At 36.3% G+C, this 14,585-nt stretch overlaps 2 protein-coding genes across 10 annotated transcripts in view; one reads left to right on the forward strand and one right to left on the reverse strand.

The window, feature by feature from the left end:
- LOC144644515 (neuronal acetylcholine receptor subunit alpha-10-like) overlaps nucleotides 1-14,585 on the reverse strand; it is a 44,506-nt gene that overhangs the window by 22,164 nt on the left and 7,757 nt on the right. For both annotated transcript variants that reach the window (XM_078504025.1, XM_078504021.1), the window contains one exon: nucleotides 6,083-6,180. The gene's annotated coding sequence lies outside the window, so the exon portion shown is untranslated. The remainder of the gene's footprint in view (nucleotides 1-6,082; nucleotides 6,181-14,585) is intronic.
- Nucleotides 1-14,585, forward strand: part of LOC144644513 (neuronal acetylcholine receptor subunit alpha-2-like) — a 36,392-nt gene that overhangs the window by 6,296 nt on the left and 15,511 nt on the right. Inside the window, exons 1-3 of one of the 8 annotated variants that reach the window (XM_078504016.1) lie at nucleotides 767-784; nucleotides 11,958-12,026; nucleotides 13,711-13,847. The gene's annotated coding sequence lies outside the window, so the exon portion shown is untranslated. Of the gene's footprint in view, nucleotides 1-766; nucleotides 785-4,936; nucleotides 5,042-11,614; nucleotides 12,027-13,710; nucleotides 13,848-14,585 lie in introns of those variants that run through there. The other 7 variants (XM_078504015.1, XM_078504018.1, XM_078504013.1 and 4 more) reach the window with 7 other exon arrangements.

Genomic DNA, 14,585 nt, shown 5'->3' on the forward strand with positions numbered 1-14,585 from the left:
TATTCTAAAAATAGTTCAGTTAAACTTAATTTGATTCTGAGCATAAATAGAAAGACAAACTGCTAGTTATACGGAAAACCAATTGTCTTGAACCTCGGATGTTCTAAATCGTTTTTTTCACATCGTCAAAACACAGAAAATGTTGCCAAGTACAATAGAAACATGTCATATGGGGAGTGAAGACAATTTTAACGACATCTTTCAGCTCGAGAGCACAATTTCGAATTTTCTTAGTATTCCAGCAAAATTTCGATCTTTTTTCCTTCACAGTATTTGAAATAAACACATGAAATTAAAAGCGAAAAGGCGTTTTCGAGAAAGAGATAACTTGCACTGTACTGTCTAAGCCGGAGACACGTCAAATAGTTTCAAATGATTTTTATACATCTACTCCAGCGAAGACTTAATAATTGTCATTTATTGATTATTTGATGTTTTATTTTGTCCTTCTTTTTTATTTAACATCTAAGAAATGTTAGTGCTAAGAAAATTATACTTTGCCAGCAGGGTTTGGGTAAGTAATTTGAGTTTTCGGCTGTGCTGATTAATATCATTTGACGTCAAACCTGAAGTTAAAATTTAACGTTAAAGAGTAAAGCTGTTGTGTCTCATCTGAGCCTCTAACTTACAAAACAACAACAAAGGGAAAATTAATTTAATGCGCTAAGAAAATTTACCTGATATATTTTGGTTTCGTACCGTAGATTGTGTAACAGTTTTTGTGTGATGTTCCGAGTTACTATGAGGAATCTCATTCTGAATAGCAGCATGGATATCTGAAAGGGTGAGTCTGTTAAAACTCATATCCTGTTTTCTTTGTTGTTGTATTTTGACTATAACAGAATTTCGATTGACTTTAGAGGAGCCCACGAAAACATGTTTTCCTAGCTATTTGAATTTGAGACAAATAGGCTTTATATTGTTTTTCTTGACAGTCCAATTCTCTGAAGCTTACAGTGATTGATTTCAATTGTTACCTTGTAATGTGAATGCTGTAGAAAACAACTGAGAAAGCAAGGGTTACAAATAGAAACAGGCGATATGGCTGGATATGGTGAATCTTGGAATTAAGAATAAAAATTTCAAAAAGAAACATAGTCAAACCATCTCACGTAAATTCTGCTATAAACTGAGACAACTACAACTTTATGTTATACCAGATCTCTATTTAGTCAACATGTAACTAAAGAAAAAAAAATTGCAGTGAGTGTTAACACTTTTTCTCAAACTGTCAAATTTTACTGGAGTAGGTATTGCAAACTTCAAGAAGGTAAAGTCAGTTTCCCACCATGTTTAGTTTTACGTCACGAACGATTATGGTTGCTAACTCGCATTGGTTCTTTCGTGATTTCGTTGCTTTGCAACATTCCCTTTTCTTCACTGATATTTTTGTCAACCTAAGAGACCTTACTGGCAGGGTAATTTAAACATGGCAGTTTACTCTCAATACAAAACTGGAATGGCATCTACTTCGCGTGCAATAGCTTATGACGTCACTGAAAACAACCATTAGACATCTCATTCGTCAAGCAGCCAGGGGATGTCATTTTAATTTTTTCTGCTAGTTGCCATGCTTTATTAAAATACGACATAATGTATATTTATGAAAAATATTGATGCTAACTCGCACGTCTCTTACGTGACTAAAACAGATTAAAACAGTCTCCAAGTCGCTACATCACGTTTATCGACTCAAGCCCCACTCGAAAAAATTAATTCTCAATCTTGCGTTAAATCAGGACAGTTTGTTGTCTTCGAACTCAGAAGAATTGTCAAATGATAATCAAGCTTGATTTTGACATTTGTTCAGAATGTGTTTATTTTATTTAACAAATAAAGAAGCCTAAGCCATGTTTTATACTGTCATAAAACACGACGGGCATTTGAGAACACGAGGGAAATGTAGAAAACATGAGCCGCAGGCGAATGTTTTCTACATTTCTCGAGTGTTCTCAAATGCCCGGAGTGAAATATATTTAACAATTATCCTCGAAATCGCGCGGAATATCGCCTGAACTAGCCGACGAGGCCGTAGGCCCAACAGAGAACCGAGAGTAACAACACATGATAAAAAACACAATAAACCGGTCACGAAACCACCATGTTACTTAAAATACGCGCCAGCACAAAGGGAGAAGAAATGAACCGCAAAGAACCCAAAAAAAAAACTGCGACAGAGAATGCAAGCCACGTACACGGCACTCGACAAAACAGAGAAATATGTAATGTTGAAGGTGCCAAAATGATCCGGGAAATGCTGACTGCTGCAGCGCCCGAAGAAGACCCGCAAACCCGCCTGAGGGAGCGCGACGAGCGCACCCCCGACGCACGACGCGGGCCAACTCTCTCAGAACGGTCACTGTGGTCGCCGATGCAATGGTTGTGGAGGAGAGATGCCCGCCTGATGTCACCCACACCCAGAGATCACCGAGGGGAAACAGAACCAATCAGTCACTGGGAACCCCGGGGCCCCAGGGATCTCACCGGAACGGCGACCCAACACTGCACCCCCGAACCACCCGTGAGGGAGCCCGCCGGACGCCGACGAGCGCCGCACACGCAGCCTCCCAGCGACCCCGCGAGGACAAACGAGAAGGAGAGAGATGAGTGACGCTGACCGCAAGAGCTCACGACTCTCGGGTGTGGACAACACAGAGGGCCAGACAACGCATCAAGCGCTGTTAGTTGAAAATCGGGTCGGTTATGATGCTGAACGGTCCTCCGGGACGGGACAAATAAGGAGTGTCCGCACGCGAACGCTAGTTCGACTTCATCTTGATCTCGTATAAATTCCGTGGACCAAAGAAATGCGAGAAAGGCAGAAGTAAAAAGAAGGGGAGAAAATAGAGAAGGAAAGCAGATGAAAAGAGACCGGAACGCGGTGCGACCGGCGAGCGGAGGGGACAAAACCGAGGAATCTGTACCACGGATGAAGATATTGAGCGATATGACATATTTGGACAGTGTTACAATGTGTTGAATAATAAACAACAATATGTACAACAAGAGCGAGTAAACAAAGATGAAAAGCAGAAAATAGTTTACGGGAAGACCAGAAAACTGACACAATTTCATTCAGTATTCGACGTAAAATAAGGCTAAGCATTTCAGGTAAGTTTGTTACCTTTTAATCTTGATCTTGTCTTTTTGAACTTCGATAAACTTCACCGACTGCACCGAGTGCAATTTCGTCTCAGCATAATATAGTAGTCTCGATGACATCCGTTTCTTGCTTCGTTCGACTTGAACAAGGCGTATAATTTCCAGAAAAGCTATTGCTTCGGATATTCCTGTAAACCTTAATTGTTGTCACAATCAAGTTCCAGCATGAATAGACGATTTAAGAGGAGATTGTCGAAGAAAATCTTCGAAAGAAAACTCTCTCGCTCGCTTTCCTTGCGAGTTTCATTCAACTCAAGCAGTGGACACCGCGTCACAATTTTTCCCGCCTCACTTCGTTTACATCAAAATGAAATGTCCAGTGGATTTATACTTAAAAAGGAATTTAATAAAACAATTATTCCATTCGCCCTTGTTGGATACGAGTGGTTATAGCCAACGAACAGTCAACGACGCGCGAAGCACTCGAGGAAAGCTGACGAAAAACAATAAAACATGATTTTTCTATGTTTTATACTCTGATAAAACATAGGTTTTTAGCCAATCAGAGCGCGCGTAGACTCCTATCTATATTATAAAGTATCTTACGTGATCTGTGATAAGTAAAAGCTACAAAAAATTCAGAGTTCGAAAGCAACGAATTTATAAACATCAAATTTTAAAACGAATGCAGTACTTCGTAGCTCAGAGAAGGTATTAAGAAGTTTCTTGAAGTTCTTAGAAGTTTCTAGAATACGGCCCATGTTAGGTGGTTTCAATTAAGGCTTTATCTCGGTTACAAACGCATGTTTGTTGTTCAAGGTGATGCAGCATAACGTTTTTCCTAATTCGCGTGGTCAGTCGAATTAATTTCTCTATAGATTACAGTTTTCTTCCATGATAAAATAAAGGGCGCAAGACAAATCTCTGTTTGCAATCACTTCTAGAGATCGTTTGGTTGAAAATGTTCATGCATATATTTTCTGCTAACAAACATAGTTCCCTTTGGTTCCCTTTGTTATACTGTGGACATTTATTATCCTTTAAAAAAAAGACTGCATTATAAAATTCATCCATTTCCTTTAAAAATTTACATGGAACTACCTTATAAGTAGTATTACATGTTTTCAAGGAATGACCTATAATGAAAGCTGAATTGCAGCACGGACTGCTATAACATGGAACTGAATCAGTTTCAGTGATGTCATCGTGTCTATTTTTAGCCATCTTTCACAACATATTGACTAAATAAGTTATTCGATTCCTTCGATCAAAAATACAATTACTTTTATTAGTCTTGTCAAAAACTTTAAATCAGGCTAACATTTTTAAGATTAAAAATCATTGCATTGCGAACGCTTTCATTCGGACGAAAAAATTATGAATTGAATCAAAAAGAATGCCAAAATATAAACATAAGAGTCTAGACGTTTCGGGTGTATCAAATCAACCTACACCACATCAAAGTTCAGACGAAAGTTGGAGTTTTTCAACTAGCAACTTGGTTCTTTGTCAATATATTAAGGTTTAGTGGCCCTATCCTCCCAGAGGAGACTTAGGATTCAAATGATTGGTAGAAGAAAGCATATTATTTTCAATACTTTCTTATCCTTTCCTTTCTCTGCCAGCAGGTGACCTTGGCTTTTTTGAGTCTGTTCGCCTCATTCTAAATTGAATTGTCTTGAAACCTATGTTTTGGTAACTTTCGTTAATTGAATACACTGATTTTAATTATACATATTCTTACATGATAATACAGGGAACCTATGTCATTAATATTCAGGTAAAGACAACTCCCTGTTTTAGTTTTGGAATGAATGATGAAAAGTTGTTAGGGTTCAATATTTTTAGTACGTGGCTTCATTTTAATACAACTAACGTGACTTGTGAAGGTCTCGTTTCTAAACTACTTTCGCTTCGCCTGACTCTCACCTAGCTACAGGTAGGAAATGGGTTCTGTAAATGTACTAACGTATCAATTCAATGACATACTGAACAAGCTGATTTAACGCGCAAACATTAAAAATCACTAGTTTTTTATACAGAAATATTCGAGCAAACAATTAATGGTGATATTTCAGTGCCGTAAATGAAGATTTAGTCAATTAACGGTAAGTTTTAGAAACATCCAACTTAAAGTTACTGGTCTAAGAACGATATTAGATTTCAGACAAATGTGATTAAGTATGAGTCGTGGGAGGCATTATTTAAATTTTCATCCATTGACGAGACAACGTAGAATATACAGACATCGCCATGTTCGTGCGCTCATACGCTCGTGCGCTCGTACTTATTCGCCTTAGTTTTTTTTACTTGATCGCCATTTAGTCTACATAGGAAAAGATTGACCCCATAAATATTGCGGTATATATTCTCATTGACACGAGCTGGTCTGTCATGAACAGATTGAATTTATAAAATTCAAAATTCGTAAACAGATAAAAGTCTTAATAACAGGTTAAGGTAAAATTCAAGGAAGGTAAAGGGTGAAATCTATACGCAAGAGAATTATTCAGCTATAGTTTCTTAAAGTTTTTTAAACTTTTTATTTCTTTAGACTCCACTAAATGACATCATTTATTTTTTGTATTTTCGTGATATGGGTGAGAGAACATTGTTTAATTGTGCCGAGTTTCTTAAAATCCATGATCTTACCACGGAAACCATCGCTTCCTTACTCAAAAATTATTTTGTCAGTCAAAACCTTTGCTGTGAGTCTCCACTTCTTACTGTAACTGGTTATTAAACATCATGGTCTATTTAACAAACAGTTTGGTTACTCACGGCCGCTCAGACGGTTAAGAGTTTAAGTATGTCTTCCAATTTGCACCTTAAGTCCTCCTCGTACTTACATTTTTCGGGCTTGGTTATATTAGCAGTTTGTTTACTGGAAACTGCGGTATAGTGAAATGTACTTAACGTGTTACTGTACCACAGTGTACACTTAAAGAATATGAAATAAGTTTGATAACTAGTGACTTACTTGAGAAATATCCAGTCGTCCTAAATCGCTTCACTCTGACATTTTCACCAAATATCTAGTCTTGCAAAACACGTTTGACCAAACTCGTTGAGGTTTCACTGCAAACATAACGTAGAATTGTCGTTACAGCGGGCCGCTTACAAGTTTGCATGTAGTTTATATGCTTGGCAGTTTATATGCAAAACTTATTAACTCTCTTGGCAAACAATGCAGAGGTGCGTCTACATGGAAGTGTTTAATAATAAAAGTCGATAACGAGGAAACCCCCTGGGATATTGCCTTGTTTAAACATCATATTATTATTACGATGTGCCTGTAAACAAAACGTAATAATTACTAAATGGTGAAAAGGATAAATGTAAACATCTAAATTTTGGAAAAAGAAATATATCAAACGAAGTTTAATATATCTGAAAATCGTACAGATTTCTATAGCGTGGTTTGAAATAATAGAATAGGAACCAGGCAACCGTAGAATTTGAAGGCATTGTCGACAATAGTTATTAAGAAACTTAAGTAAACACATCATCAATTAATATTCAACTTAACCTCCGCCAGAGTAATATATGACATCAATGTAATAACATAATCCACCATTTCGTTTTATTAAAATTCGTAGGAGAAAAACGCAAGAAACCGCCTTTAGCTTGCACTGAAATTAGCACTAATTGTTTTCCTTGGACTAGTTTTAGCTCGACAAACCCAAAAAATTAATTAAGTAGAGCTTAGTACGAGAAAGAACTTAAAGTCTTCTATTATAAATATAACCTTTTTATTGGCAGCAAGATATTAATAAAAAACGGAACAAAACCAAACGATAAAAGAGTCCTTTCAAATATGACTTAGATTGACTCCCTAGCGGGTTTAGATGAAAGCTTTCGCCCAAAGATTACAAAAATAAACGCATACAAAATGCCGGAACTTTGAACAACTCGTTCACGTCTGTACCACTCAAAAGTAGGATGAAATAACAAGCAAACCGTTGAGTTATAAACAAAGGTAATGTGAAATTTGCTTATCTTTATAAGGGGCAAACGTTCTTTTTAAAACTTTTAATAAATTGGATATTTTGAATAACAAAATTTTAACACCCGGCCGGTCGCTACGGAGAATTCGGTTGCTGGCAGAGAGATCGTGACATCACGAAGAAAAAACTTCAACAGACAAAAAACTCTTTTTATCACATTTTGGTACAAACCAGAACGTTTCTTCATAACAGTGAATAATCGTTGCAACATTTTTAAAAAGTAATCTTAGTGTTTTTCATATCACACAACAGAGAAGCTATAATAAGCGTCTTGGTAGTAATTACTCGTATTCATATATTGTACACATACACGCATTTAACAAGGAAGTTTTAGCGACTTCTTCAAAAATAGGGTTACCACATAAATTGTTACATTTTTGACTTGAAGTGGTCATAACACTGTTTTTCTTCGAAGGGATTCGCAAATCTAAGAAAACTGCCGTGAATGACAAGCTATTTAATGGTATGAATATTTCTTTGATTTTTTCTGTTTATTTTGAACGGGGGCGGCGGTGAGGGTGTATATGTGAATAAGAGTTTCCCACGTATTTAACATGTCTCCCACTACCTCCCCGTGAAAATTAATTAATTAATTCTTAAAAAACTCACAGCAATGTTAACGAAAATGAGATAAACAAATGAAGAAGCCTGAATTATTTCTTTCGGCAAAACGGATTCGTCACTACTTAAGTTTTCATTTGATCCTTTTTTGGCTGATGAGTCCTTATAAATTTATTTTTAACAGGGCCGATTTGTGATTATTCGCCTCATTTTTGTGTTGTCGCCTTTCAATTCTTCGAAATATGAAAGCACTAAAAAATTAGACCCACATGCCCATAAGAAAACACATTTGCTTGTCATTAAATGTGAAGAATCATTTTTTAATTTTCTTGCTAAGTAAAGAGCAGCTTCTGCTTACACAAGAACTCAGACAGGGTTTACAATTTCCATAAAAAAATGTCTCTTGATCGAAGAAAAGTTGAAGTTGTAACTTACAGTAAATCACTTTTCGCCTTGTGCCATTCAATTGTTTCCAATAAAATTAAGATAACGGAACTCGTTTTTGATTACATTATAATTTTCCAGCTAGTCATGATGTCTTTACATACCTGAATTCGGAATCAACCAATCAGAAGCTCTTCTGGGTATTCTATTATCCTACGACTCAATGACCTGATAATTTACAACATAAATCATAGACAGCTATTACGTTAGTGCTGACCTTAAGAAGTAGAATAGTGCAAACTAAGAATAGGAAAATAAATAAAAAAGAACGTAATCCGGAGAAAGCGTTGGACAATTTTTGCGCCAGAAAAGTGGCTACTGTATTATCACGTTACTCTCGGGCTGTAACAGATCATTCTCAAAACAATTCAATTCCAATAACATTCGGCGTCTCAGTTTTACCAAATTCTCCCTCAAGAAAAATGAAGGACAGCAATAACATTATTAAAATATCTTGTACAAACCCACATGAACATCGACAACTATATGACTCGAAGAGGAAAACATCGTTCGCCTAAATTGGGTAAGGTGAAGGGTGCAAAGTTGGTACGCATAGGCAAGATAACCGGCAACCACTCTCGGTTTTCATCGCCGTGGATACTTTCGGCTCCTAACATGCTTTACATTCACCAAGAAATTAAAGTAGAAGAATTTCATCATAAACGTTGTCAACAACAATAAATATTGGTGAAGTCTTACCACATATACGACCTACCTTGATCTTCGTAAGGAAAAAAATAAATCAACTGGGTATTTAGCAGCATCCTGACTAGTGACTTGAAGTGGGGGGGCTTAAAAGACCCTTCTCTTAATAAGTCTTCATTTTTTCTGAAATTCTGGGGGGGCTAAAGCCCCCCCAGCCCCCCCGGCTCCGGCGTCCCTGATCTTATTTTCAAACCGATTCGTGAATTACCATTATCATCATTTTTCGCGTACTGACGTCATGTTAATTACTTATTAAAGCTACATGCCCATAAGCAAGCAATTACTATTTAAACAGCGCATTTTCTCGCAACGTGAAGCTTTTTCGTCTATTTTGATTAGATTAGATTTTAATGAAAACATTTTTTAGCATGTTCCGTTATATATTTTGGTAAGTAAAAAGGCGAAAATTCAAATTTATTGCTAATCCACGCCCCTATCGTTTAAATTAAAAAACTGAAAGGTGTGAGAATCTTCATGCCGGATTTAGTCTTCCTGAGTATTATTTCTGCTTATTTTTCCGTAGCAGTGGAAAAGAAAATGGGATCTTAACTAGTAGCATTAATTTTGGTTATCGGCCAAACTTTTCGTCAAACTTTTCGTTCATCATTATTCGTCTGTCGCCTCTCGATTCTTCGGGATTTGAAGGCACTTGATGTTATATAACTGACAGTCTATACCCACATGCCCATTAACAAGTAATCACTGTGCAAAAGGCACATTCTTCGCAAAGAAAAGTGAAGCGCCATTTCATCGTTTTAGGTTAAGTATTAGATTGATATAGTTACATGAAAAAAAAAATAAAAACACTTAAATGTTTTACATGAAGAAAATTGGCAGAATCTACAATATAGAAAAAGGAATCCACTGACCCAGAATGCTTCATTAATTCTTGCTCCCTGCTTTATATACGCGCTCTTCGAAGAAGTTGGCGTTTCATATTTTTCATGAGCTTGGTCAATCCTTAATTTACATGACCGTACTAATTATAGCGCTAAGTCACAGTAAAGAGAAATAAGAAAATGATCACTGATTCATGGATGAGTCGTCTCATGGTTCATGGTCGTTCATAATGAGAGATAGGACTTTTGATACACACACAGTCTGGGGGATTGAAGAACTCACCTAGAAGAGTTTTTTCTGGTCCTCATAACTAAAGGATTTTGGAATCTTATCCAGAGTACATTCACTTTATATTTGACTTTTATAATTAAAATTTCCTAAACCAATATTTAAGCAGGTGTACGTGAAGTATAATTGCCATACTTTTGTATAACGAAAATAAACTTCATATTCAGTCACAACAAAAATCCCTAATTACAGCGCACTTTCATTTCTCTCCTTTCGGTTCTATTAAAGCGAAAGAATAGCTTGACGGGAGTTCTTCAGTGTAAAACTCATGCACGCTGTTTTCTTCAAACTAGCCCGTTTTTTGAAAGGTTGTTAAATGTTTTCTAATTTTTCCATTCAGGCGCAGAACGCCAGGCACAAAACGAATTTGAGTATAGAAAAGAGACATAAGTACACTTTACCAATAACAAAACTGAAAGTGCGAGAATTTTTCAATTGTTCTATTGGTTGTCATTTAAAATTGGCTGTCATTCAAGTGTAGAAAACTGTCCGAGTTGTGTACATGTCACGTCAAAGGTCACCAAATGCTACCGAAAATTTCTCGCACTTTTATACCTGATAGTACCTGTCAGCCGTTCGACCAAGCTTCAAGAAAATCTTCACAAAAATTCATCAAAATCTTCATAGGCAAAGATTAAATAAATTCATGGCAATGAATTCGAACATTTTCGCTTGTAGCGTTTCATAAACGTTGCACGCCTACGTTGAGCGATATGGCAACATGATTATATCGATAGCCAATGAAAAGTAAGGACGACTTGGGACTAGTTGCATGGGATAAAATTTCGTGTGGACTCATTTTGCGAGCCGAGAGGGACTCTAGTTGAATAGAATAGATCTTTGCATTGATTATAGTTTACGAACACAAGCATTGGTTGCAGTTGTGGATGACTTGTAGAAAGGAAAAACAACCATGGTCTTTGGCAGACACACTGCAGACACACATTGCCAGCGAAAATAACACCACTGATCTTACCCAGTCTTAAATCTTTTCAAAAGGATGGCACGCAATTCAAGATGAATCGAAAGTGTAACCAAGGAAACAAAAAATGCAAATGTGTCGAAAATTTCAAACTCCAGCTTGAGATAGTCGCGAAAATTCACCGAGCGCGTTTCATGTGATAACAGCACAGTGTGGTTTATTAACATTTGTTTTTGCCGAAAATTCATTATTCTTAATGGCTCACGTACAATTTTATGCAGAAATGTTTTCCATTAGAAACGTCACATCAACAGCTAAATTATACCTTGGTAAATAATTGAGATTCACAACACATTGATTTTTCGAGTTATTACCAAGTCAAGCAAATTTTTCGATTGGGAAGGGTACGGTACTGCCATTTCAAGGCAATTGTGAGATAACCGAAGTGACATACGATAGTTTAAACAAGTGTTAATTCTGGTCCACAATTGTAAACAATTTAAAAGTTTTACAATTATGTGGGATGCCCTAAGGCTTAAAGACATGTACCACGTTTTCGTGATATATCAGGAATTTTAAGCAAAATGAAATTAACGTTGAAGCTTAGTTATTTTTACTCCACTTCTTTAGCTTGAAATATTTTTAAAAACGACGAAAGACGACATACTTTTAGGAAAGACTTCTCGTGTTATAATTAATGAGATGGGATTCAAACGACAAAACAATTTCTTTAATTCACCAGGCGATTGGCTTTTGGCGCGAAATTAACCAGCAACCGCAAGGCATCAGGCGCCAACCGCTGGGCGCGTGTCAAAAAGAAAATTAAACAACTATTAAATAGAGCAACTTTTCATTTGCGGAAAACAAACTTGAATAGGCCTAGCGGTTTGGGGGACATTTCTAGACGACTTTGACAAGAAGAGAAAAGTTCACTGCTGACAATGTTACGTCAGCACGAGAAAATGCATAAATAATCCTTCATGAGTTGTATAGATCAAAACTTTGGTATGATTCAAGGCTTGGCCCTAAAAATTGCCATTTATTGGATGTGTTTAACTTTCAAACGACTACTTCTTTGTGCTTATCAGATACAATCCCTTGGACAGACTTCAAGATTTTCAACGGGAAAGTTTAATTATTTGATCCTTTGGCAGTCGGTGAGTATGCTTCAAATTTCAATCCATAGATTTAATTATCATTGAAGCGAGCGAGTAGTTATTTTAGCATGCTTGATAAACGATATATATTTGCTATAAAGAATACATGGAAGAAAGTGGTTATTAAAATTTAACACTTCAACATATCACGCATCTATCTAAAGGAAATACAAGGAAAGGGAAATAAACATTTTTGGAAGATTACTTTAATAAATAAATTTGCATTTTAGCAAAACTAAAGAGTGGTTAAAAAAATTAAAACAAACTTTATTTTCAGTGAAAATCGAATGCTTAAATTTTCGCTAAAAGACACTACGTATAGATAAGAAAAACAAGAATGAGAGTAAGGTTTACCAAGCACCTGGCTTAAAAAAGTTACAATTCTGGAAACTATAGGATCCGACTGACCTAGTTTGTGCTCCTATCCTGTCGTAAGTGTTTTTATTTGTTCAAAGAGCCATAAAATGGCGAGATGGTCCGATCAAAGCCAATTCTATATAAAAATAGAAATTTGAGAGGAATACGCCTGGATGGAACGGATGTATAGTCATTAACTCTGAGAAACTGTTAAAACAAAAGACCTAACTTATGGCTTTGAATGTGTATAAATTTATGCCGTGATCAATCTATATCTAGGCATGTTTTGATGTTTTTGCAGCTTCTATTATTATAATTATAATAAAACTAATACTGAATATTTACTTTTGCTACCGCCCCAAGAAAAATCTTAGCTTTCAACTATAAAATTCAAATTGAAGATGATGTTGTGCCACCTACAGAGATTACCTATTAAAAGTGAAGTCTCTTCAAAAATGTAACGGTGGGGTTCTTCGGTTGTAAATTTGAACAGAACCATGCTGAAATAAACCATTCACGCACTACCATATTATCATATTCAAAAAAACATCTACGGACAGGACATCTACGAAAGACATTAAACGAAATTAAAAAAAATAATAATTTGAGAGTTGCCCTCGTGCCCTGAGGAAGGTTTTTGTAATAAAACTGAAATATCGCAAAAAAAAAACTTTCAGTGTTTTTAAATTTCGTCTACCATATTATCAAATTCCAGAAAGACATTAAACGAAATTTAAAAAAAAAATCATTTCAGAGTTGCACTCATGCCCTGAGGAAGGTTTTTGTAATTAAGCCAAAATATCGGCAAAAACCAATCCCAGTGTTTTTGAATTTCTTCCACCATATTATCAGATTGTATTAAACTTTTTATCAGTTAGCAATTGAAAAGACTTTGCTAAATTACAAAATCTTACTCAATAATAAGGCAGTTGATAGTCTCTAGGATACACGAGGAGCTTTCTTGTATGATAATTGATCTTACGAAAGTAAAACAACTTGTCACTATATAATAACTAGAGTATTTTGAAAATTAATTTGTGTTTGCTTCGGACAGTTTCGTTTGCTGATAGAAAAAAAAATGTTCCGGCTTTAATTATATTCCAGCCAATCACTGTTCTACCCAAGATCTCTGAACTTTAGTTTCCCGCCCGTGGCACCAATTACAACTTCTACCTCGGGCAATGTTTGATTGGTTAATTGCATCATTTGGAACCGTTGTATGTGAAAAAAATTAAACGAAAGTAGATAGTTTACACGGTAACGGCTACTACAGAAGACATTTTTACCAGGCAGAATATTCGTAGAGTAACAAACCTTACCACTTCAGTTTTGCAGGTCTCAAAAGGATAATTACAAAGGCAGTTTTCACTTTCCCTAGTAATACCGTTGGAGAGGACATAACACCTGTATCGGAGGAGCAAGAGTGGCACCGACGTTTTGGCCTTATTCCCCCCAGGTGTCCAGGTAATTTATTCGTCTACTGTTTTACGCGTCGAGTATATAACGCCTATTCAGACCGGGCTTTTTGAACCTTCTTGAGCCGGGGGGGGGGGAGAAGCTTCCCAGACGCCCCCCTCCTCTTGTAACTTTGAAGCCGTTTGTCTTATGGCCATGTCGTATGTAATCACATTAACAGGATGATGTAGACGGTAATCCAATAACTATAGTTGCTTGGTGTCATTATGACGTACTATGACGTCACTTATGACTTTATTTGTTTGATTTTATTAGCTGAAGTAGTATTTAGTCTATATATCTCCATAACAACTGCATGCATCCTGGGAGACCCAGGCGCAGTTAGTGGGGGTCTCCAAGGATCTATAGGGTCTCCAACCCTTAACAAATTTTGTCTTTGGATTAAAGCATTTTAAAATTAAATATTTAACTCAAATAAGTTCTAAATAAACTTACAATTACATCTTATGTGATAAACAGTTGCTAAATTCAGCGTAAAAACCAAATGCCATCACAAAACCGTACTGATTAAAACCCACAAAATACGAACTTTGTAAAACATAGCTGTCAAAAACCGGTTGCTGTGGAAACATCCAAGTTGGTGGTCACCTGGCCAAGGCGTTGAAATGTTGCCAATAAATTTTTAGGAAAAGTTGCCAAGTTTTGTCATTATTATAGTTTCTTAAAAGTTGGAACGGGCCTCAAAAGCCCACCCCGCGACAAGTCTGAATAAGGATTAAATGTCAC

Source organism: Oculina patagonica, chromosome 2 (genome assembly GCF_052425735.1).
Source record: "Oculina patagonica isolate OP01 chromosome 2, crgOcupat, whole genome shotgun sequence".
Taxonomy (NCBI): domain Eukaryota; kingdom Metazoa; phylum Cnidaria; class Anthozoa; order Scleractinia; family Oculinidae; genus Oculina; species Oculina patagonica.